The 23,927-nt window shown below is 42.7% G+C and overlaps 1 protein-coding gene and 1 long non-coding RNA gene across 9 annotated transcripts in view; one reads left to right on the forward strand and one right to left on the reverse strand.

Moving 5' to 3' along the window:
• dyrk1a (dual specificity tyrosine phosphorylation regulated kinase 1A) overlaps nt 1-13,855 on the reverse strand; it is a 103,248-nt gene extending 89,393 nt beyond the window's left edge. For 2 of the 8 annotated variants that reach the window (XM_033032490.1, XM_033032494.1), the window contains exon 1: nt 13,384-13,814. The gene's annotated coding sequence lies outside the window, so the exon portion shown is untranslated. Of the gene's footprint in view, nt 1-12,829; nt 13,251-13,383 lie in introns of those variants that run through there. The other 6 variants (XM_033032498.1, XM_033032492.1, XM_033032499.1 and 3 more) reach the window with 4 other exon arrangements.
• On the forward strand, nt 2,458-13,793 carry LOC116980351. Its single transcript, XR_004413941.1, has 3 exons — nt 2,458-2,485; nt 7,435-7,445; nt 13,698-13,793. It is a non-coding gene; the product is annotated as an uncharacterized LOC116980351 (long non-coding RNA).
• Nucleotides 13,856-23,927: the final 10,072 nt, after the last annotated feature.

Below are 23,927 nucleotides of genomic sequence, written 5' to 3' on the forward strand. Positions count from 1 at the left end.
AAATTATGATGAAAGTGTTAGCTCAAGAAGTCAATTAAGGGACAGAAGAGGTCTGTGAATGTCATAGTAAAAAAGATTTGCTCAATCGTGTCTGAAAAATTCGCAGATTAAAACTACTAAGCAGTTCACAAATGCCTTTAAAAGAATCTAAACACAAGCAGAACAGTTAGAATCATACAACAGGATAAGTAACATCAGTGGGAGGAGAAACAGTTGAAGTTTCAGGTCAAGGATCTTTCATCGGAAATAGAAAAAATAAAATGTTCATGCACCGAGCAATTAGTTCTGCTATTCATATTAAAAAAGAATACAGAAATACTAGAATAAAGTAAACATGATTTATAAAGATGATGGCCAAACCGAGAGGATGTATTCATCAAGGAAGAATGAGCAGACTTTCTTAGAAACATAGAAAATAGGTGCAGGAGGAGGCCATTCGGCCCTTCAGCCAGCACCGCCATTCATTGTGATCATGGCTGATCGTCCAATATCAAAAACCCATGCCTGCCTTCTCCCCATATCCCTTGACTCCACTAGCCCCTAGAGCTCTATCTAACTCTCTCTTAAATCCATCCAGTGATTTGGCCTCCACTGCCCTCTGTGGCAGGGAATTCCATAAATTCACAACTCTCTGGGTGAAAACGTTTTTTCTTACCTCAGTCTTAAATGACCTCCCCTTAATTCTAAGACTGTGTCCCCTGGTTCTGGACTCGCCCAACATTGGGAACATTTTTCCTGCATCTAGCTTGTCCAGTCCTTTTATAATTTTATATGTTTCTATAAGATACCCTCTCATCCTTCTAAACTCCAGTGAATACAAGCGTAGTCTTTTCAATCTTTCCTCATATGACAGTCCTGCCATCCCAGGGATCAATCTCATAGACTTCTTTCCCCTTGAGAAACTGGAAAGGTGCGATCTGATTTATTTACGGACATGCAAGTGGTCCTAACTGTTGGAAACATCATCTTTGCTTTCGTGTGGGAAGTCACAACCAGAGAACATCAATGTAACATAATTAATCCAATGGTGGCACATTGGATAATTTATTTTACCTAGAAAGTGGAACATGCTACCACAAGGAGATGTGAAAACAACCAGAACTGCACACAATACTCCAGATGAGACCTCACCAAAGTCCTATAAAGCCGCAACATAACTTCCAGGCTCTTCTGCTCGCTGCCCCCACCTATGAATGCATGTATACCATACACAACCTTTATCGCTCTATTTCTGTTGTCACTTTCAGAAATCTACAGATTTGGACCCCAAGGTACTCTGTGCATCGATGCTGTTAAGGGTCTTGCCATTAACTGTACACTTTCCCATGAGATTTAACCCCTCAAAGTGCAACACCTTATACTTGATTGGATTATGTTCCATCTGCCACTTCCCTGCTCATTTCTGCAGCTGATCACACTGCATACCTTGTCAACCATCCTCACTGTCCGAACCTCAACTATTTTGATTGCAAACTTACAAACCAACCCATGTACATTTATGTCCAGGATGTGTAGGAAAGAACTGCAGATGCTATTAAATCAAAGGTGGACACAAAATGCTGGAGTAAGTCAACGGGCCAGCCAGCATCTCTGGAGAGAAGGAATGGGTGACATTTTGGGTCGAGGCCCATTCTTCTGAAGTTACTCCAGCATTTTATGTCTACCTTACATTTATGTCCAAGTCTTATATATATATTAAACAATTTGCAGCACAGATCCCTGCAGAACTCACAGATCTCCAGCTAGCGTAACACCTTTCCAACCAGAGTAACACCGTTCCACAATTCTTTGTCTTCTATGAGTATACCAGTTCTAAATCTAAACGACCAAGTTATCGTGGAACCTATGCATCTTCTGGAACAACCTAACATTGGGGACGATAAAATTCCAACTAAAATCCATGTAGACAACTTCCACTGCCCTACCCTTGTCGATCATTTTCATAACCTCCTCGCACAACATAATCAAGTTCATAAGACATGCTCTATTTTCTAAATAGAGAGAGAATCCAGAAATCAGAGGTGCAAAGGGACTTGGAGTGGTGGAGGACTCCCAAAAAGTCCATTTGCAAGTAGAATCAGTAGTAAGGAAGGCAAATTCAATGCTAGCATTTATATAAATAGGACTGGAATATAAAAACAGATATGCTGTGGCTCTATAAGGTACTGGTCAGGCCGCATTTGGAGTACTGTGAGCACATTTGGGCCCCATATCTGAGGATGTGCTGGCTATGGAGAGGGTCCAGAGGAGGTTTACAAGAATGATTCCAGGAATGAGTGGGTTTGACAGCACTGGGCCTCTACTCGCTGGAGTTTAGAAGGTTGAGGGGGAACCTCATTGGAACTTACAGAATAATGAAAGGCATTGAGTGGATATGGAAAGGATGTTTCCACTGGTAGAAGAGTCTAGGACCAGAGGTCATAGCCTCACAATTAAAGGGTGCTCTTTTAGAAAGGAGGTGAGGAGGAACTTCTTTAATCAGAGGGTAGTTAATCTGTGGAATTTATTGCCCAGAGGGCAATGGAAGCCAAGTCAGTGGATATTTTTAAGGCAGAGATAGACAAGTTCTTGATTAGAACGGGTGTCAAGGGTTATGGGAAGAAGGCAAGAAAATGGGATTTGGAGGCAGAGATCAGCCATAATTGAATGGCGGAGTGGACTCGATGGGCCAAAATGCCTAGGTCTACTCCTATAACTTGTGAACGTGACCTGCCACAGACAAAGCCATGCTGACTGTCCTTAATTATTACAATCTCTTCCTAAAGCGCCTGTCCCACTTACGCAACTTTTCGGCGACTGCCAGCACCTATCATAGGTCAATGCAGATTGCTGAAATTTTCAACATGTTTAAAATACAGCGACGATCAGAAAGACGCTACGCTTCTTTGGGCAACTGAGGAGGCTACTCACGACCATACAGGCGACACCCTGGCGACATGTTGCGGGGTGAAGCTTGTATGGTCGTGAGTAGTCGCCCAAAAAGTCGTACCTTGTTCTGGTCGCCGCTGGATTTTCAACATGTTGACATTTTTCGGTGACCTGTAACGACCTATGACTGGTGCCGGCAGTTAAAACAATAACAAACTACTATTATCCTTTCATAAAAATGTCTGGTCCACAAGAGGCAAAACAACTGCCACTGTTGCAATTTATGTTTATATAATTCCAAGAGGAAGATTGGGAAAACTAGGATGACAGTCTATTCATGAAGTTTTAATACCTTGATTACAGTTCAGGCAAAAATCAGTTAAGTTAGTTTAGGAAATATTAACATAAGAAAGCAGCCTCCAAGTGGTTTTAAACTCTGAGGTCTTTGCAAATGCAGTATACACACAGATAAAAAACCAACGGTTGTACAAAGGGGTAGAGGAGGATTTGGAAATGGTGCAGAATGTTTCCCGGAATGCTGTCTGCATTAGAGGGCATAAGGTACAAAGAGAGGTTGTACAAAATTGGATTGTTTTCGCTGAAGCAGAAGCCAAGGCTTATAAAATTGAGAGGCATAGAATGGATAGACTGTCAGAACCGTTTTCACCCCCTAAAGTGGAAATGTCAAAGATGAGAAGGCAGAGCTTTAGACCAGAGGATGAAAGTTTAAAGTCCTATGCAGGACAAGTTTTTTTTTTAAATATAGAGTGGTTGGTGCCTGGAACGTACAGCCAGGGGTGGTGGTGGAAGCAGATATTGTGATGGCATTTAAGAGGCGTTTAGATAGGCATGTGATAATGCAGGGAACAGTGGGATAAGGATCATATTCAAGCAGAAGAGGTGAGTTTAATTTGGCATCATATTGTTTACCTATTATATCCCTGGTGATGTTTGGGGTATTCCCCAACCATTCTCCAGGTCCACATTTCCCATCCACATCTTGTGTCCTGGCTGCCATACTCCCTTTCCCGCACTCCCATCCACTTGCCAGAATGCCTGATTCCACACTGTCTCTAAATAATCGACTTGAAACTTATCCAGTACCTCTTTCCCACACTTCTTTTAAACTTACACATAACCTGTGCTTCCTTTAAACTCAAGACTATATTGGAAAGTATTCTGTGTAACATGTAAGCAAACTGTGAATTAAATGTGTATCAGAGCATGAATACAATAAGTACTGCATGTCCAAATTATTTATTGCTCTAGTACCACCAAACACTCGAAAGTTCTAGATTAAAGTATTACTACAATAATTAGAAACCAAAATAGAATTTCCTCCTATGAAGGTATTGAAAAGGCTTACCTTGGTAGATGCCAAAAGGATCGTTCCTATCATGGGGGTATCTAGAACTGTGGGGGCATTGTTTCAGTGAAGAAAATCACTCATTTAGCATATAGATGCAGACATATTTCTTGCCTTAGTTATGAATTTTTGGAATTTTCTTCCACAAAGACCTGGCAACACCACTTCATTGAATACATTGATGGGCAAGGTGGATATTTGGTCAACGGGGAGATGAAGGTAATGAAGAATGGGACGAAATGGGCTGAGGCCAAGGTCAGTTCAGGCATGACCTTAGTGAAAACCTGTGGTTTCTCATTTCTTGTTAAATTGAAAGGATTAATTGGATAATAATTGTATCTAATCAAAACAGTTCAGAAGCTCATCTGGAGACTTGTTTTAATCTAATGAAATAATTTTGCCACCATGAGTGGTGGTAGGACTCTCACTACAAATACAAGATTTAAACAAAAAAGAATCACATCAATTTAGAGTTAAGTAGGTACTGCAATATCTGAGTTTCAGTCTATCAACTGAGACATTAAAGACACATTTACACTTTCAGGTAAATGTAAATGATCCAGTGTTCTACTGTAGAGTGGATTATTTGATCATTTACTCATTACTGGTTGTAGAACCAAATTAATTGTATACTTTCATTGTTACATTACTGATAATGCTACAGAAATACCTCACTAAGCATATAGCACTTTTGAGCAACCCAATATCATGAAAAAAAAATAATTGCAATTTCTTATACAGATAACTAAGTTTAAGCCCATCTTCATGAATCCAACACATCATGCAGTAGAGTACTGCAGTGCAATATTGAAGATTCCATCTTTCAGGTGGAGATTAGCATTCCTCATGATAATTCAAACTGCTGTGCAAAAAAAAAAGCATTGCCTTACAACCTGGCCAACATATTTCTCTCAATTAATAAGTTCAAAAATTGATAACTGATCCCATTGTGAGCGAGCTGGTTGCCACAGTTGACCATACAATATATGCATCATGAAGCACTTAGGGCATTCCAAGTATAAGGAAATAGAATTTCTGTAACAAATTTGTTTATGTGTACAAGAGGGTTTGAGATGGATGAAGAAAGAGAAAGATAGGATGACTTTCTCAAGAATTCAGCTGATTCAACTCTAGACAAACTAGTAACCACTAATGACAAGACTCAACTCCAATCACAAGATTTAAAATGTTCTCACCTGCTAATAAAAAATAATAAAGTTTTGGCTTTAATTGCCTAGCATTATATTTCACTGAAATCGTGCTGGCATTTCTCATGTCATAAGATAAAAGTTAACTATTTATCTTTTAGCAAGCAGCTACTTACTGAATAAAACCAAAAATCCAACTCAAAAGCGAATTTTGTATATCCATTCAATCACTCATCTACAAACATTTATCTCATTCAATAATCTCAAAAAATCTAGCTGGCTTTAAACTGCTTAAAATTGGTCTGATGTGAAGAAATGAATGTGAGCTTTATTTGAGTAGGCAAAATGCTGATACATGGGAGTAAAATGTGTGAAAAATAAAATGTTCACGTTGGAAAGAAAAATGAATTAAAAATATTATTTAAATGAAGACTACAGAGAGCTGCAATGCAAACTGATGGGGGGTCCTTAAACATGAAACATAAAACAGAAGTTGCGTTGAAAAAGTAGGGAAGTTTAATGGAATGCTGTTTTATTTTATTTTTTGGGGGGGTGGTAAAGTGGAACAGGAGGTGAGCCATCATACAAGGCACAATAATGAAGCTTATGTTTTTTTCTCTTTATTCGAAGATTTACTTGGTGGTAGTTCACAGAGATTAAATTTTGGAAGAACCTGTAGCTGACAGAAACCCGAAAAAAAATTATTCTGCTAGAAACACTCAGTCAGGCAGACAGCTACAATGAAAAGAAAAAGTTAACCTTTCAGGTCGACACCTTTCATTAGATCTGGTAAAGATAGAAAACATGTCAATTTTAAGTTGCAGACAGGATGGGGGAGAGACAAAGACATGATCTTGTATATGGAGAGTAGACAAAAATGCTGGAGAAACTCAGCGGGTGAGGCAGCATCCAGGGGCAGAAAACCCGGGGGGGGGCAGAGGGGACACGTCCCCCCCATGTTTTGAGAGGTGGGGGACATCCCCCCCCCCCCAAGTTTTTGTGATCCCGATTTTAAAATCTCCGCTTTCCGCTAGGCAGTGGGGGTGGGACTGATGATCGAAGGGCGCGATGATTGGAGAAGGGAGGAGTGAGGGGACCTGAGGATAGAGTGCGGCGATTGGAGGAGGGAGACGTGGCACAGACCTGCGCCTCATCCGCAGGCAGGATCGATCCCAGCCGGGGGGTCTCCAGCGCTGTCCCGAGTGCCCCCCCCACCAGAGTGTGGCCAGAGAGGTCGGGAGTCAGACCCTGCCTGTCCCGCCAGGTTAACCTCCCTGGACTTGCGGGAAAAATGGCCAGCGCGGAGAAACAGCGCTGGTGTCCCGTCAGTCCAGACAGGGCTGTAGTTAACCCGGTGAGACAGGCAGAGTTGAGATTGAGCCTCCGAAGCCTCGCGCGTGTGTGTGAGTGTGCGCATGCGCGCGGCCGTCAAAAATTGTGTCTCCCCCCCGTCCCCTCCATGTTTTGATAGCGAGTTCCGCTCTTGGCAGCATCTATGGAGTGAAAGAATGGGTGATGTTTTGGGTCGAGACCCTTCTTCAGACTGATGAGGGGATGGGGGCAGGAAGAGGCGGAGACAGTGGGCTGTGGGAGAGCTGGGAAAGGGAGGGGAAAGAGGGAGAAAGCAAGGACTACCTGAAATTGGAGGTCAATGTTCATACCGCTGGGGTGTAAACTACCCAAGCGAAAAATGAGGTGCTGCTCCACCAATTGACGGTGGGACTCACTCTGGCCATGGAGGAGGCCCAGGCCAGAACGGTCGGATTCGGAATGGGAGGGGGAGTTGAAGTGCTGAGCCACCGGGAGATCAGGTTGGTTATTGCGAACTGAGCGGAGGTGTTGGACGAAGCGATCGCCAAGCCTACGCTTGGTCTTACCGATGTAGAGCAGCTGACACCTAGAGCAGCAGATGCAATATGTGAGGTTGGAGGAGGTGCAGGTGAACCTCGGGCGGGCCGCACCTGGAAAGACTGCTTAGGTCCTTGGATGGAGTCATGGGGGAGGTAAAGTGACAAGTGTAGCATTTCCTGTGGTTGCAAGGGAAAGTACCAGGGGAGGGGATGGTTTGGGTGGGAAGGGAAGAATTGGCCGGGGAGTTACGGAAGGAGCCGTCTCTGCGGAAAGCCGACAAGGGAGGAGATGGGAAGATGTGGCCAGTGGTGGGATCCCGTTGGAGATGGCGAAAATGTTGGTGAAATCATCTTATAAGGAATGATTGAACATGTTGGATCTGGACTCCACTGGGAGTTTAGTAGTTTAAGAGGCAATTGTATTGATTTCAGGAAGCTGGATGGGGCAAATGCTGGGAGTATGTTTCTTCTCATGAAGAGCACAGGACTGGAGGGCTTGGTCTCAGAATAACGAGCCGCCTATTTATGATTTTTTTCTACAGGCTGTGAGCTTCTTGAACCTTGTCCCAGAATACTGTGGGGCCAAATTCTTACACACATTCAAATTTGAGATGGGCATATTTTAAAGCAGCAAGGAAACTGAAGGGAACGCAGATAGTCTTGGATTCATAAAGCACAGAAATGGTTCCTTGTCCCAACTCATCCAAAATGCCACTTCTAAGCTAATCCCATTTGCCCATGTCAGGCCCATTACCTGTAAACTTTTCTTATATATGCATTTGTCTAAATGTATTTTAAATGTTATAGTACCTCGCTCAACTATTTCATCTGACATAGACATAAAAAGCTGGAGTAACTCAGAGAAGGTTCTCAGCCCGAAATGTCACCTATTCCTTTTCTCCAAAGATGCTGTCCAACCCGCAGAGTTACTCCAGCTTTGTGTCTATCTTTGGTTTAAACCAGCATCTGCAGTTCTTTCCTGACAGCTTGTTCCATATACCCACAAACCTTTGAGTGAAAAACATGCCCCTCGAGTTCCTATTAAATCTTTCCCCTCCCATTTTAAACCCATGCCCTTTACTCCTTCATTACCCTACCCTGGGAAAAAGACATGTGCATTCACCCTATCTGTTCCCATCATGATTTTATACACATCTAAACGATCACCTGTTCTCCAAAGCAAAGAAGTTGTAGTGTGCCCAATCCCTCCCTATAGCTCAGGTCTAGTCTCATTTATCTTCTCTGCATTCAATCCAACTTATTGACATCTTTAGCAGGGTGTCCAAAAATGTACACAATTATCCAAGTGCAGCCTCACCAGTGCCTTGTACAAGTGTAACATTACGTTCTAACTTCTTCATTCAATTTCCTGTGTGATACGGGCCAGCTATCCAAAAGCTTTCTTTAATACCTTATCTAACTGAAAACACCACTTTAAAGAAACTATGTACCTATACTCCTAGATTTCTCTCCTCTACACCACTTGCTAGTGCCCTACCACTGTGAAGGTCCTGCCCTGGTTTGATTCCCCAAAATGCAGCACCTCACGCTTAACTGAATTAAACTACATTTGCCATTCCTTGGCCCATTTGCCGAGCTGATCCAAGATCCAACTGCAATTCCTGATAACCATCTTCCCTGTCTATAATAGCACCTATTTTAGTATAATCTACAAGATTACTAATCATGCCTTGCAAATTCTCACCCAAATCATTGGTATAGTTATCAAAAATCAATGGGTCAAGCACCTATCTATGAGACGCACCATTAGTCACAAGCCGCCAGTCCGATAAACAATAGTCCACCACCACCCTTTGTTTCTTACCATTAGGCCAATTCTGTATCCTGTTAGCTAGCTCTCCCTGGATTCCATACAATCTAACCTTCCAGTGCAGCTTACCATGCAGAACTATACCAAAAGCCTTGATGAAGTGCAAACCTCCTTGGTTACTTCTTCCAAAGACTCAATTAAATTCATATGGAAGGAAAGTGGGCTTGATGAAAGCTGGATCAGTCATGATCTTATTGAATGGTGAAGCAAGTTCAGGGATCAAATAACCTACTCCTCTATTTATTTGCTATGGTCTTAACCGCTAACATTAAAGTTTAAAAAGAAACTAGTATTAAATGAACAATGTTTTAGTGATGGTGTGAATTCACCCAATATTACAATGAACATCAATTCTTAGCTGGTTGCCCTCGGATAAACTTGATGTACTGAAATCTGACAGACAGAACTATCATGGAATAATTGGCTCGCAGGAACACTAATGTTTAATGTAACTGAGAGGCTCATAATTACAGGTAGTTCTGCTATAATGCGATAGCTGTGTTCCTAATAAACCTCATGTTATAGAAAATCATGTTATAAAAACAAAGTAGTCAATGGGGTAAAGGTAAGGGGCTACAGTTTCTGTTATTTTTCCACAGGATTTTCGAAAATAAAGGTATCTTCAATGGGAATATGCTTATTTTGTTTAATAGAACATTGCTGCAGAAGTGTCAATGCCATGATTATTGGTCAATTTCATGATTATTGGCCACCTGTAGTTAAAGTAGCAGTGTGTTAAAAGACAATGGTGTCTGTTCACTGCCGGGAGGTTACTGGAAACAGCTTTTCTCCCCTTATACTGTTTAAATCCAATAAACTTTTTCTGCTTGTCAACTTCCAAAGTAACTTTTAAGTAATTAATCAATTCCCGATTTAAATCGTGTTAAAACGAGTTTGGCTTGTGTAATGCAAATAGTGCTTCTTAACTCATCGCTAATGTTTCATTCAATTCGTGTTATGGAAACATGCGTTGTAGCAGAACAGCCAATTTGTGCATTTAACAAATTTATCAACTGCGCTGAGTGAGATTGGATTTCCATCTTCTAAGTCAGAATTTAGCAAACAACTTGTCTTATTTGATGCCAGTTTTCATTTGTTTGATCCAAAATTTAGAATTAATGTACCCAAAGTTGGCACAAGCAGCATTTCCTATTTTCACATTAAATTATAACCATGTCTGTCATTAGTTTAAGGGCATAAAATTTACAGAAACATATTCAAGGCTTTGGTGATAAGAGTGCAACAGGTTTTCAGAATAACATATTTGAAAGCATAAAGTTTAAATCAATTGATTTAAACTTACATGCTTTCGAATATGTTATATAATAACAAATTTGAGCATAAATGGTATGTAAAGTCAATTTCCCTGGAGATACAATTTTCTCTACCTTTCCAATATTCTCATTAGAGTGACGGCATGTCCTGCACTAATAGGCAGATTTAGCCAGATGAATTTAGAAGTCGACTTTCAAGCCCAAATTTCAAAGAAGGAGCAACATCGTGGTTCATAAATTGAAATGCTTATGATTAAGTCTCCATGGTTACAGACAGAAAAGGCTAGGGACAAAAAAGGTGCACAAGTAGTAACTCATGACAAAATATCTAAATAGGCCAATACGACTCCAAAAGTAGAGCAGTTTCTCCTTATTCTTAAGCAGGTCATACTCTGAACAGATTCCATACTTGTATGTGTAGGAAGGAACTGCAGATGCTAGTTCACACTGAAGATAGACACAAAAAGCTGGAGTAACTCAGCGGGTCAGGCAGCATCTCTGGAGAAAAGGAATCGGTAATGTTTAGGGCCGAGACCCTTCTTCAGACCTGAAACGTCACCTCTGTTTTCTCCAGAGATGCTGCGTGACCCGCTGAGTTACTCCAGCTTTTTCTGTCTACCTTCTATATTTGTAAAATTGTAACCTAGTCATATCCTGTGTAGCCTTCTGATCAAAAGAATATGCAACTTGATGAACATATAAATAATGATCCAGAATATCCAGTAATGTCAATCTTTTTACAATTTTCATTGCATGCAATGCTGTGTGTATTATTTTATTATGACATGTCTCTGTGAAGTGCTATATCTCTCTTTGCTAAACACAAACAAATAAAATTAGATAATTTCAATGACAATGGTAGCAGATTTACTTTATAAAACATGAACAATGCCTCAAATAAATGCGTCAATAAAAAGCAGGACGAGGGTTGCAAGAATTCTTCCCTAATGAATGGAGTAAGATCATGGACAGGCTAGATTATATCAAGAGTTTAAGATTTATGTGTAGACAGGTGACTGGGGAAGCCTCTAAGACTGGTATTGGAATATTATTGTCAAGTGTATCGCGAAATCGTGAAAATCGTTTGCATGCTATCCAGGACAATTATGCCCTACATGAAAAAAATTAGGTTAATATGACTGCCTCCAGCTCTGATATAATTCAGGTTGAATTACTGGACAGGTTATATAGCCACAAACAAATGTAACAATTGGTTAACTATTAACACATGATCTTCACTTTCATTAATTAAATAATATTTATATCAAAATTCCTCATTTAAGTCAGCAGTTCTCACCTGTGGCATTTTCCATAACACTTTTGCCACATTTGAGCATACAGTGCACACGCAGACCCAGAAACAAACTTCTGGTCTACTTATGTTGACTCCTGATAGGTGGATGCAAGAATGTCGCGTTCGTGTCTCACTTTTTAAACACAAATTGGCAGAAAACTAAACTTCCCCCCATGTTTCTAATGTCACAACATTTAAAAATTAGAAGTCACATCAAAACCTAATACCACATCATAATTTATACTCTCAAAGTTAGTCAATTGCGTGTTATCAAAACCTTGGAATTATTTTTTTGTGTCTATGCTGATTCTCTCCCATTTGCAGACTGTATACAATCAAAAACAATATATCAAGAAACAATCTATTGCAAAAGATTTTCAACAAGCATTTGAACTCAATTTTAAATTTATGGAGAGATCACCAAATTAAGACTAAATGAGATTAATCCCAATGCATGTCTGTGATTTGGCCTGAGCTTGTCATAACATACCAAATGTCAACCCCAAAATGATTGAGGCAATTTTCATTGCTTTCATTAATGATGGCACTGACGATACTGTAGGGCCAAACAAAACTTAGGTCTCTTTGAACAAGCAAAAGTCCAAAGTACTACATGTTAAAGCACCTTAAACATTTACACATTGAGGCAATTTTAATTGCATTACCTGCCTTAGTTTGCAGATATGCCAGATCTTAACATACTTCAAATTAACAGTCATAATTCTCAACACAGCACAAGCCTTAGGATCTTTCATTTGTACTTATCAAATTAAAAGTTTAGCACCCTCGTGTATTGCATATTGAAAACATTTCCTTTAATATACATATATAGCGATCTAAATGACTGATTCCTGGCACCTAATAATACCCAATATTTAAAAACGCATGATCGGGCATCATTTGATCAATACTTTACAATAATTCCTTTCAAACGGATGTGATTATAGCCAAAATGACCGACACAAAATAAATTACAAGTACTGTAGACAGGGTGTCAACACCGAGTTCTTGAAACTGCGTCTAACACAGAACATAGAGGCTAACCAAACACAACACGAATTTCTTGGAATCAATCTAAATAAATGAAATAAGAAACCTATAATACTTTTAATATGCATAAAATGTGTTGTGCATCTATAATTCATGCTCCATTACCATGCCCTGTACATGAGCATGCAGCGTATATTGTGACACTTACAGTACAACAGGCCAAAAGAGTCCATCTTTTTACCCTCACCTGGACAACGAACAGGGAGATTTAAAAGACTGGATCCCAAAGGCGAGAGAGAGCGAGAGATCCGAGTGTCAGGTCGTTCGCCTTGGAGGGAAACGAGGGAGGCGGGAGAGAGTGGATAAGCTGCCTGAGAAATGAAGGAGAGACAGTGTGAGGCAAACCTCTCTCAGTTTACCTTCCATCACTCCCTCCCCTCACTCCCTCCCTCCCTCCCTGTGTGTGTGTGTGTGTATCGTTTGGCCCCGCGTTCTGGTTGCCGAGAAGCCGCTTGGCATTTTTTTTTAATTTAACACACTCGAGGGAGATGACGGGGGAATAAAAAGCAAGAAAATAAATCTACGCCGCCCGAAGTGCAAGCCGGTGCCTCTGTCCGGAGCGAGTTATAATCATGTATTTCTTTTAATGGTGCCTCTTTTTTCTTCTCTCCCGCCTCTCTCGCGCTCTCTCTCTCTCGCTCTCTCTCTCCACCCACCCCCCTCTCCCTCTTTATATTTCACAAAATGGCGCGCACTACAAACCTGCGCAACAGCAAACACCTCCTCGGCGCCGCCTTTTTTCAAACCCGACTTCCACCTCCTTGCGCTCCTTCGCCAGGCCGACTTCTCCGGCCGACCGACCCTCTGACAATCCAACTTTCTCTTCGCGCTTTTTCCTCTCTCTTTTACCCTCTCCTCTCCTCCTCAATCCGGCCGGTGCTTCTCTCTTTTTTCCACCTCTCCCCACACACACACACACACACACACGGACAGACAGAAGCAGCGGAGAAAATGGAGGAGGAGGAGACGGGGGGGGGGAGGGGGGGAGTAAGGAGAAATTTAAAAAAAAAACAGAGGGGAGAAAATACACGAAAATATCCACTCGAATCCACACGCACACACGCAAAATTATTCCGAGGCGGGAAAGGAGCTGAGAGAAAGGCGAAAAAAAATCTCTCTTCTCTCCGCTAATAACAAAATGGCGGCGGAGGGAGCGTGTTGCTATAGAAACTGTCCATCAGGCCGGGTGCCCCGGATGAGGCCTCTGACGTGCCATGGGGAGAGGCGGGGCCTCAATGCCCCCGGTGACTCACTGATTAATGGGGCGGGGCGCGTTGCCACGGAGACTGTCCGTCACGCGTGACTCCTCCCCACCCCGCCCCCAACACACACACACACACAACGCTTGTGCAAGGGAGTGGTCGCCCATGCAGTTTGCAATGTTGTAGGAAGGAACTGCAGATGCTGGTTTAAACCGAAGATGGACACAAAATGAGTCTGTTACATATATATATATGATATATATATATATATATATATATATATAGATATATATATATATGATATATATATATGATATATAGATATATATATATAGATATATATATATATATATAGATATATATATATATGATAATATATTGATATAATATTATATATTATATTATATATATAGACTATGTATATATAGATAATAAAATATATATATGATATATAATAATATATAGATATATGATATATATATATTATATATATATATAAAATATATATATGATATATTATTTGTATATATATATATATATATATATATCTATAGGATATGATATATATATATATATATATCTATATATATATATTTATTATATAATGATATATATATATAATAATGATATATCATATATATATAGTACAGGAAAGGGAGACTAGAGATATGGAAGATTTATAAAGATTGGCGTCTGCAATGCTTGTGCAACTGTGTCTAATGTTGCCAATGAATCGTCAACAATAATTGATTAGGCATCATATATATATATATATATATATATATATATAATTTGCTGTTGTGGATTCAAGGGCAACAACACAAGACACAGTGGTACATGCTTTGCAGAAGCCATTCATTATAAACAGTAGATAGACACAAAAAGCTGGAGTAACTCAACGGGCGGGGCAGGCGGCATCTCTGGATAGATGGAATGGGTGACTTTTCGGGTCGAGGCCATTCTTCGGACTGAGAGTTAGGGGAAAGGGAGACTAGAGATATGGAAGATTTATAAAGATTGGCGTCTGCAATGCTTGTGCAACTGTGTCTAATGTTGGCAATGAATCGTCAACAATCATTCATTAGGCATCATAGGCTATGCAAACGTTGTATGACAATGGCATGACAAGAAACTGCAGATGTTTATTCATACCAAAGAAAGACACGATGTGCTGGTGTAACTCAGCTGGTCGGGCAGCATCTATGGAGAACAATGATAGGTGACGTTTCGGGTCGGGACCCTTCATTTAATAATCCTATGGTATATATATATATATATATACACACGACGTCGGTCGCTGTGAAAATTCGGGATTGTGTTCTATATTTTGAGAGGGAGGGAAAGATCTTTATTCAATAATCTCAAAAAATAGAACACAATCCCAAATTGCCACAGCGACCGACGTGTGACCTGAAATCTGTGAATGCTTACATGAACTTCTGTTATTTAAAATATGTATTGGTCCCCTGATTTGTTTACATATTTTCAAAGGTTTTTTTTTAAACTGTCAACAATAAAGGTATAAACCCCATTAAATATATTAAACTGTTTCTAGCATAGGATTCGATGTTGTTGGCCTTGCAACATTATCTCTTAAATAGTCCCTGGGCAGTTTTTAATGATGGAAGTTAAACACTGAGCTGCCACTTTTTAATTTTTTTTTACAGACAGCGCTTTATCCTCCCCGCCCCCTCTCCAAGCCGCAGTGAATCCTTTATTACGGAAACTTGATCGTAAAAGTGTCCTCCTCCACCGGCTGTGGCAGTGAGACGACTGCTTTAACAATAGTTTTAGTTATAAAAGGAAAAGCGAGCGGATTTTCTCTCTGCTCGCACCAGCTGCCGTGACATTCATAGTTCAGATATGAGTTATGTGTCTGGCACACACTGCCTGGCGGATGGGCTGGAACTGTAGGTACAGGCATGCGATGAAGCTTCAAAAAAAAAAGCGCAGTCCGCTTGGATATTAAACAGCCAAACTCTCCCAGCGTCGTGAGTTAATTGCTAATTTGTGGGTCTCACATTTGTGAGCTCACGTGCAATACTGACTGAGCCGTATCATTAATTTAAAGGAAAGAAATGATCAAGAAAGTAGATCATTCAACGGCAATGGAATCGCACAGTGCGGTGATGAATGACGCATACCTGTGTCATCCCCTCCCTCTCGGTGTTAACCTGTTTCAGGCAGGAATAATTGCAATTATTCCTAATACCAGAGGACAGAGAAGGACCACTCTTTTTAATACGTTGCTGGTTTTCGCACATTGTGTTCGCACATTACAAAAAAAAAAGCAAAGGAAATCCATGCCGAATACTGTGTTGCAGAAACTCGTTGCAAACAGGTATCTTGGATCTGCTGCTTCAGTTTTACGTGTGCACAGTGGAACTCAGCAATGGAACTAGTTATCCCTCTGCCACCTGCGACAGTGAAGTTTGTCACGTCGTTGTCCTTTGATTTGTGGTGGGAGTGGGGAGGAAGGTGGGGTGGGGAGGAAGAGAAGAGGGAGGTGGGTTGGAAGGGGGGTGGGGGGTCTGGAAGACGGAGGGGGGGGGGGGGGAGGTAGGGAGAAGGAGGGGGGGGGGAGATAATCGCAGGGGCACTCTCATCAATTAGCCCCACTGATCACACCGGGTGGGGTGGGGGAGATGCAGAGGCACACTGTCATTTGCTGACCTTGCAAAGAACAGCGCGCATGTCCTATTCCTACAGCACAATGTTCCACAGCGGCAAACCCGCGTTTTGTCCCGGGTTGCCTCGAAACAAGCCGCTCGATTGTGATCTGAATATATCCGGACATGTATGCAGTAAGACACTGTCTGCAATGGCCACAATATGTCTATGTCGTCTTTTTTTTTACAATCACTGACTATGCAGAGGAACACACAACATTAACAAAAAAAAAGATGCCGCTTCCTTCTGATTTAGCTCAGTCCTTAATATCCTATCAGACATGTACGTGCGCACTGCTAACCCACTAAATTGGATTGACGGGTGTTAAGGTCTGCGCACAGCGGCGCTCTGAAGCTGTCGGCCACGACTTGCTGACCAGCCTATCTGGTCCGAGAGCATCCATTGGTGTACAGCTGCCAAGAAAAGACACGTGTTTTAGTCCCGTTCATTCTGACATTCTCTCTGGTGGGTGTGATATTGAAGAATATCAGGGTATTCTCGTCCCAGCAAACGTCCGACCCACAGCCGACAACATTAAAGAGTCTGAGGAAGGGTCTCGACTCGAAACGTCACCCATCCCTTCTCTCCAGAGATGCTGCCTGTCCCGCTGAGTTACTCCAGCATTTTGTGTCTCTCAACATCAAAGCATATTGTCCGCCCGTTACCTCAGTCGAGAGTGTACACTTGTCCAGGCACAATGCCCTGGAGTGTTGTGAAATACACCATGTAAATGCAAATATTTATTTCTCAATGTACACTCGGTAGTTTTAATTTTAGTTTTGTTTTAGAGACACAGCATGGAAACATGCGCCTGGTCCACACCGACAATCGACCACCCATTCACACTAATTCTATGTTGGAAGGAACTGCAGATGTGTTGTGTTGGAAGGAACTGCAGATGTGTTGGGATGTCAGGACTTTCATATGAAGAAAGACTGGATAGACTTGGCTTATACTCGCTAGATTTTAGGAGATTGAGAGGGGATCTTATAGAAACGTACAAAATTCTTATGGGGTTGGACAGGCTAGATGCAGGAAGATTGTTCCCGATGTTGGGGAAGTCCAGGCCAAGGGGTCACAGTTTAAGGATAAGGGGGAAATCCTTTAGGACCGAGATGAGAAGAAACTTTTTCACACAGAGAGTGGTGAATCTCTGGAACTCTCTGCCACAGAGGGTAGTTGAGGCCAGTTCATTGGCTATATTTAAGAGGGAGTTAGATGTGACCCTTGTGGCTAAAGGGATCAGGGGGTATGGAGAGAAGGCAGGTACGGGATACTGAGTTGGATGATCAGCCATGATCATATTGAATGGCGGTGCAGGCTCGAAGGGCCGAATGGCCTACTCCTGCACCTATTTTCTATGTATCTATCTATGCTGGTTTACACCGAAGATGGACACACAATGTTGGAGTAACTCAGCAGGACAGACAGCATTTCTCGAGACACTGGCTCAGAGATGTTGCCTGTCCCGCTGAGTTACTCCAACACTTTGTGTCACACTAGTTCTATATTGTCCCATTTTCTCATCCACTCCCTGCACACTCGGGGCAATTTACAAACGCCAAGTCTCCTACAAACCCGCACGTCTTTGGTACATGAGAGAAAAACTCACGCGGTCACAGGGAGAACGTGCAGACTCCACACAGACAGCACCCGAGGTCAGGATCGAACCCATGTCTCTGGCGCTATGAGACACAACAACTCCATCAACTGTACCACCCACAAGCGGTACCTATAAAAGACATAACACCAGCCCGGCCCTCAAGACCCTTTCCTGTTTCACATCAAGCTCTGACCTAGTCCAGTCAATGTAGTTCAATGAAAGAACGTGTGGATCCCAAATCCAGAGGAATATCACCTATATATTCACAGCCCTGCTCGCATCCATGCATTCGCTTACATTCGCTGTCCATGTTATCTGTTGCTTGCATTCGCCATTCAAGATAACATGACCACAAAGTTATCCTATGCAGTGGTTTGCACAAGCAAGTTGCGTCCTTGCTTCCTTATATAGCAGAAAGTGCTCGTGAAACTCGGTCATGTGCTTTGCATTCCGCAGGTTCATAAGCGACAATTCGCGTCAATGCTGTTCGCTCCTTGACGTGCGTAGCGTCGACGGTGAAAGATCAGCGGGTCTTGCACTCTCTTCCCGTGTCTTCTTTTATGCCGCAAACAATTCGCTTTCCTGCCCTGAAGTGTTAACATTTCTCTGCACAACCTGTATGTAATATGTATATGTAACATGTAATTAGGTTAATTACATATTCCGTTGTGCTGCTGCAAGTAAGAATTTCATTGCTCTGTCTGGGAGATATGACAATAAACAATCTTGTCTCTTGATCCATAACCTCCTAGAATAGAGGCTGCGCACCTTTGTTTGGTTGACAGGCGAGGAACGCCAAACTGTATTCTTAATCTCGGCTACCAAATGAATTAAATAATTTTGCATGCCACTCTTTCAAGAAGGCAGGACGAATGAAGTTTCCATAGCTCAATTGCGCGATGGAGCAAAGGTTTCAGCATTTTTATGTGGAGTTTGCACGTTCTTCCTGTGACCGCGTGAGATTTCTCCGGGTGCTCCTATTTCCACCCACATTTCAAAGATGTACAGGTTTGTAGGTTGAAGATAGAGAGAAAATGCTGGAGTAACTCAGCGGAACAGGCAGCATCACTGGAGAGATAGAATGGGTGACGTTTCGGGCCGAGACCCTTCTTCAGTCTCGATCCGAAACGTCATCCATTCTTTCTCTCCAGAGATGCTGCCTGTCCTGCTGAGTTATTCCAGCATTTTGTGTCTATCTTCGATTTAAACCAGCATCTGCAGTCCCTTCCTGCAGGTTGGTAGGTTAATTGGTTTGGTAAATTTGTAGATTGTCCCTAGTGTGTGTAAGATAGTGTTAGTGTACGGGGTGATCGCTGGACGGCGCGGACTCGATGGGCCGGAGAGCCTGTTTCCTTGCTGTATCTCTAAACTAAAACTAAATGATTGAAACTCTGGAATGAACTCCTGATCAAATAATTGACATTGTTGCTGCGTCCACTAGGAGTCCTGAGCTGGTTTCACGTTGCCATCGTTGCCCCATTGACCCAATATTTCTAGATTAATAAAAGCAATACTTCCATTTATATCACACATTCAACATGACAAAACCAGCCCCTGCACTTTTCAGGACTTTTATCAAGTAAAAAGGTGGGGTGGAAGATTGCAACCTTCACGTGGTCCACGACTAATGCAATCAACTCGACGTGCACAAACAGCGTGAAAGAAGCTGTTCTTGATATGTGCTTTCTAGCATTGATATCTTCTGCCCAACAAGAGAGGGAAATTAAAAATGACCGGAGTGTGAGTGGTAGACACAAAATGCTGGAGTAACTCAGTGGGTCAGGCAGTATCTCTGGAGAAAATGAATAGAAGACGTTTCAGGTCGAGCCTCTCTTTCAGACTGTCTGAAGAAGAGCCCCTACCTGAAACATCACCTATTCATTTTCTCCGGAGATGCTGCCTGACCTGCTGAGTTACTCCAGCATTTTGTGTCTATCTTTGGTGTAGACCAGCAGCTGCAGTTCCTTCCTACATGGAGAGTGAGTAGCTTTTGATTATGTTGGTTGCTTTGCTGAGGTATCAAAAGTGTAGTCAATTAGTGTATCATAAGTCAATGGGGTGGAGACAGGTTTGCTTGATGAACTAGGCTACATTCACACTGTCTGCAATTTCTTGTGGTCTTGGGCAGTATAGTTACCATACCAAGATGTCAACCATTCAGATAGGATGCTTTCTATGATGCATCTGTAGAAATAGGGAAGAGTCATTGGAGACATGCCAAATCTCCTTAGCCTTCGGAGGAAGCCGAGGCACTGGTGTGCTTTCTTGACCGCAGTGACAATATGGTTGGACCAGGACTAGTTGTTGGTGCAATTTACACCAAAGAAGTTGAAGCTCTCATCTCTCTCCATTTGAAGCACCGTTGTTACACCAGAAGCTGTAACTCTGACTTCTTGGAGCTGATGACCAGCTCCTCCATATTGCTGATGTCGAGGGCGATGTTGTTGGCCTGACACTGTGCTTCTAAGCTCTCTATCTCCTTCACATATTCCGTATCATCACTGTTTGAGGTCTGATCCACCACAGTGGTGTTCTCTGCAAAATTGTAAATGGAGTTAGAGCAGAATTTGGCCACACATTCGTGAGTGTACAGGGAGTATATTCAGTGGGATGAGCGTGCAACCCTGCATAGCATCGCCGTTGAGAATTATCGTGGAGGAGGTGTTGTCGTCCATCCTTACTGATTGCGGTCTGTAGGTCAGGAAGTCAAGGGATGCAGAGTCCTGGGTCCAGGAGTTTGGAGATAAGTTGGTTGCATTTATGATATTGAAGGCAGGTGAAGAGCTGTAGTCAAGTAATAGGAACCTGATGTAGATATCCTTGTATCCTAATGTTGCAGGAGTGTGAAGCCAGAGAAGTGGCATCTGCTATGCACTTGTTATGGGGTAAGAATTGCAGTGGATCAAGGCTGCCCGGGAGGCTGGAGTTGACGATGACCAGCCTCTTGAAGCACTGCATGACGGTGGATGCCAGAGTCACCGGATGGTGGCCATTAAGGAACTAGGATGATATTGGTCTTCTCAAAACAGATGGGAACCTCAAATTGGAATAAGGAGAGGTTAAATATGTTTGCGAATACCCCCACCAGCTGGTCTATGCAGGTAAGGAGAACACAAGGATGATCTGCACAAATGATTGATCAACATTCTTTAGTATAAAATAGAAATTGCTGGAATCTGAGAAGGGTGAAACAGAATCTTTTATCAGAACTGATAAAAAAATATCACAGATAACAAATCTAAGTAAGAACAGAAGCAGGGAAAGGCAGAAGGAAAAACAGAAGCAGGGAAAGGCAGAAGGAAAAACAGAAGCGGGGAAAGGAAGGAAGGAAGGAAGGAAGGGTGGGAGGGAGGAAGGAAGGAAGGAAGGAAGGGAGGGAGGGAGGGAGGGAGGGAGGGAGGGAGGGAGGGAGGGAGGGAGGAAGGGAGGGGAGGGAAAGGAAGGGAAAGGAAGGGAAGGGAAGGGAAGGGAAGGGAAGGGAAAGGAAGGAAAAGGAAAGGAAGCAGAGAGGAAGGGAGGAAGGGAGGGGGTGAGGAAGGGAGGGAGGAAGAAAGGGTGGGAGGGAGGGAGGGAGGAAGGAAAGGAAAAATAAGAGAAAGTTTGGACAAGTGGCAGTATAGTTTTGCACAGCAAAATTTTTGCTTGTGTTTGTTGAACTTAGTTTTGAGTCCAGAAGGTGGTGTAATCATTAAATAAAAGATGAGATGCTGTTCTCTGAGCATACTGTACATTAAACTTCAATGGAGAGACTAAAGAGAGGTCAAAATGAAACTGCAGGGCATTTTAGCGTAGAATTAAAATGACAGGTAACTGAAGCTTGCCCTCAATGCTTGAACAAATGTTCCAAAAATGGTCACGCAACCTATGTTAGTTAGGTCTCCCCTATGCAAGGGAAACCATGTGGCAACTAAATAATACAACCCTCTGAATTGAAAGAAGAGGATAAATAACCACTTCACCTGGAAGGTGTTGCTGGATAGTGGAATTTTTGGAATTAGAAGGGAGAAAGGCGAGATCATGATCGTATAAAATCATGAAAGGAATAGATCGGCACAGAGTCTGTGATTCCGTTAGCCCGAAGAGCTCTATCTAACTCTCTTTTGAATGCATCCAGTGAATCGGCCTCCATTGCCTTCTGAGGCAGAGAATTCCAAACCGCGCATGCGCAGATTGTTCTCTCCGTAAAAATAAAAATAAAAATAAATAAAGTAACAATTCAATTGGCCCAAGGCTTCCAAATCTCCTTCTTTCTGAATTACTGAATGGGTGGGGGGTGGAGGGTGACGGCAGGTGGAGAGATGGTGGGAAAAACGGGAGCACACAAGTTGAATCAGTTGTCATCTTATTGAATGACAATACTACTTCAAGGGACCAATTGGGTGGAGAGTTCCTTTCACAGCGTGTGAGGAGACTAGCCAGGAGTAAAGTTGCAGGGAGGGCAGGAGCGTTGAGAAGGAGGGGGTCGGGTTCATGCTAGTAACCCACTCACTCACCACTGCCGCGGCGCTCCGGGCGCGGAGCCACCGCATTGTGGCCGGGGATGGAAGTAGCTTGCATGGATCCGAGCGGCCGCCATCACCGGACAGTGGGACCGACTACCATTAAATTTATGTCCTCAATATCCATTGTATTTTCTTAATGGAACTATCACATATATTCCACTGTTAATTTTGACAAATATTCTTTTTCAAATCTTTGATCTGCTCACAACTTTATCAATTCGTCATTTTTGCACAAATCGATAGTTGGACTGTGCTCTATGGTTCATCTGTTGGAAAGAAAAGTCCTGCATTAATAATCTTCAGTCTTTAAAGTATCTTGGCAGTTGAAACTAGGCCCAGGGCATCTGTTATTTCATCTTTGACTTTCTTCATCAATGCTGGAAGTCCAGAACAAGAGGTCACAGTTTAAGGATAAGGGGGAAATCTTTTAGGACCGAGATGAGAAAAACATTTTTCACACAGAGAGTGGTGAATCTCTGGAATTCTCTGCCACAGAAGGTAGTTGAGGCCAGTTCATTGGCTATATTTAAAAGGGAGTTAGATGTGGCCCTTGTGGCTAAAGGTATCAGGGGGTATGGAGAGAAGGCAGGTACAGGATACTGAGTTGGATGATCAGTCATGATCATATTGAATGGCGGTGCAGGCTCGAAGGGCCGAATGGCCTACTCCTGCACCTATTTTCTATGTTTCTATGATCAGAATCTGGGTGTCTATTCACTTTGAATATTATTATTTCTTCCATTCATACTTGCTTATCCAGAGGATGTTAATATGTGTTTATTGTTGTTTTTTATTGTATTGTATTGTATGTATGACTGCTGCAATTTCGTTCAGACTTCGGTCTGAATGACAATAAAGGTTATCTAATCTAATCTAATCTAACCCATCAATTCTCTAAACATCCTCCTCTTAAGCCAGTTCAATCCTTGTACCACATCTTTTCTCCGGGCTGCAGCTTCGACCCGTCCCCGCGGCCTACCAGCGGACCTGGAGCGGCGTCTCCTGAGGGGACCGCCTGGAGCTTCGGCATCGGCGGCGGCGGCGGCACCTGCTCAGCAGCGGCGGCGGCACCGGCTCAGCGGCGGCGGCACCGACTCAGCAGCGGCGGCGGCAGCACCGGCTCAGAGGCGGCACCGGCTCGGCTGCGGCGGCAGCGGCACCGGCGACACCAGCTCAGCAGCGGCGGCGACACCGGCTCAACAGCGGCGGCGGAGCTGCGGGTCGGAGGACGGCGGTGCAGCACTGGAGCGCCATTGCGGGGCTGGCGGT

Source organism: Amblyraja radiata, chromosome 14, assembly GCF_010909765.2.
Source record: "Amblyraja radiata isolate CabotCenter1 chromosome 14, sAmbRad1.1.pri, whole genome shotgun sequence".
NCBI lineage: Eukaryota > Metazoa > Chordata > Chondrichthyes > Rajiformes > Rajidae > Amblyraja > Amblyraja radiata.